This window comes from Planococcus citri, chromosome 2, assembly GCF_950023065.1.
Source record: "Planococcus citri chromosome 2, ihPlaCitr1.1, whole genome shotgun sequence".
Lineage (NCBI taxonomy): Eukaryota > Metazoa > Arthropoda > Insecta > Hemiptera > Pseudococcidae > Planococcus > Planococcus citri.
Window position 1 is genome coordinate 15,746,013 of NC_088678.1, and position 2,912 is coordinate 15,748,924.

The window sequence follows — 2,912 nt, forward strand, 5'->3', positions numbered from 1 at the left end:
CCATGTTAAAGTTTCGATTACCTACTTTTTTCTCGAAATCCAAAATGTCTAGGTACTTATTATAGACCCTTCTTTATTGGACGCATTCAATTCAATTAGATTCGGGGCTATAGCTTTCCGGGAATCGGTATCGGTATTCGGGGATTCGATTTTCTGGCAATTGAATTCGAGTCATGTCGTTTGGGATTTCGGTTGAGTACATATTCGAGTGAATGAATCGATTCGAGAAAAAATTTAGCTCCGGAAATTATCCTAGAGGGGTAATATACTTAGACCTTCATATAGAGAAGGCATTTTCAAAAAAATCATATTTATTGTTTCGCTTTCGTGCATACCCAAAAGTGGTCCAATTCCAAAACATGGTACTTGATGAAATGATGAGATTCTGGGTCCACCTAGTCTATTTCCTATTTCCGTCAAAACCCAAAACCACTTTTTTGGGTTCCACTGAGTAGTTGAAAATGCACAAACCTCATATTTTTGAAAATATTTTCCATCAATTTTTTGGTCATTTGACAAGTTTCTGGATTTTTTTCTAGTTTTTTTTTTCTTTTTTGAAATTGGTACCTAACACTTAATTGCCAAAAATTGGCGTCAATGTATCCAAAAAATTGTCTCCGTCTCAGAAATTATATTTTTCGATGTTTTAGCATAATCAATGCGAAATATTTGAGAATCAGATACCCTAAAAATCTTAGATTTCAACAGCAACAGCCTAAGTCGATGCAGTCCCTCAATCCAGGATTACCTCCGAAGGTCCTCCTTTTTCTGAGAGACTTTCAACTAAAAATGAAAATTCTTACTGTGGCTGCCTTCACTTATTTACACTCATTATGAAAAGTTGAGCTTTCACATATGTTTTGCAATCCAAGAATTCGCCTATATTTTTATTTTTAAAATCGCTGATAAATTCCATGTCTCCATCCTCAGATTGAAATTAATTCAAGTACAGAATTTCATCAAAATCTGTCAATTTTTTCATCGAAGCTCGCTTTAACATTCATTGAAACGTCAGACATACGTTCGTAAAATAATGAAAAAAAAAATCGCATTATGCAAACACTATCCAGATGTATTAAAATTCTGGAGAAATCAAAAATCGCGCTGGCGGAGGCTTCAGAATGGTCTGAAATGGTGAAATTGGTTCAGGGAATTGATATTATGTAGTTTCAGGACTAATTTCCATCATTTGCACGTTATATTATTTTTGGGGAGGGGGTTTGAAAATTCGCCAAAAATTGAAAAATTAATTTTAAGCCGTTGAAATTTGGAGGATGGCTGTCGGAAAAATTTTCAATTCTGTTGTGAATGTGAGTTACCATAGGGGGAAAATACTACGTATCATCGTACCATACTCTGTATGAATGAAAATGAATAAATAAAAACATGTAAAATAAACAAAATATTTACTAACCTAGAAAGATAACGTTTTTACAATGGTATGTACTTCGAATTTAATAATTAATTTAACCTACGTACGAGTACATAACCCAAAGGAAGTTCTCGGTCGCCAATGCCCCGATTTTGCTCATTTTTTTTTTTTTACAAGAGAATGTGAAACCCTACATGGAGTAGTTTTCAGAAAAAAAATTCAGCCACCAACTGAAAATTAAGTCTAGCTTTCTGAACGCGTTGATATACGAAAAAATGAGACCTCCAAAAATTATGATAATTTCCATATAAATCGTGTCAAAATTTGTACCTAATTGTACGTAATTTAAATTCGCCGAAAAATGGGATTTTCCGAAATGACGACTGGTCATTCAATTTTTCAGGTAATTTATACCTACAGTTATTGGAATAGGCTTTATGGAAAATTCAAAACCTTTTAGGTCGTTAAATTTTTCGTTTGAGTGGCTGAAAGTTTTTCCGTGTTACCATACGCATCCTCATGTTTTCGTATACGTAAACGTACCTACGTATAAAAAATTTGCCAAAATTTATGACCGAGTGACTGAGTGACCAAGAAGTTTCCTTGTAAAATTCAGTAGGTAGGTATAAAATTGAAACAGTTCAAATTATTCGTCGGGTAGATTATTCAGTATATTTTCCTTATGAAAAAATGGAGTGCAAAGCATATTATCACTGCTGATCCTCCATTCTATAATATTATAGGTTCCTTCGGACTGAGTCACGCATCTCTTAGGTTTTCCCTGTTTGTTGTAACATATCGGCAAGGTATAGGTATCGTAAGAATAACTGAGACCATGATCGTCTCTTAGTTTCACCCTCGCATCAGCGCAGTTTCCAATTGGGTAGCCTAATACGTTGCACACCTTGGTGTCCATCCAACCATTATAGTTGCATAATGAATTAAATCTGAAAAAATAATCAAATAAATACATATTATTAGGTACCTACCTAAATTGAGAGAGCTTGAAAATTTGCAATTTTTAACTGGAAATAATCTATGACCCCAACACTATTGCTAATGCTTTTGCCCAGATGTTTGCTAAAACCTCTAGTGATGAAGCTCTTGACCAGAACTTCCTCAATTTTAAACTAAACAATGAACCTACTCTTCATATATTGATGATGCTACACATGAACCTTATAATTCCCCCATTAGCATTGAAGAATTTAACACAGCTCTTTCTTCAGCTAGAAACTCGGCCCCAGGTGCTGATTTAATTCACTTACAATTCATCAAAAATGCACCAGAAAATGTGACCCTCTTACTACTAGAAACTTTCAATCAAATGTGGACATCTCATTCTTTTCCAAATTGCTGGAAAACTACAATAGTTCTACCTCTCTTGAAACCAGGTAAAACCCCATTTGATATCAACAGCTATCGCCCAATCTCTCTGACTTCCAACCTCTGCAAACTATTTGAAAGAATTATAAACAGACGCCTTTTATGGATCCTTGAATCAACCAAAAAACTATCCCCATCACAATGTGGTTTCCGC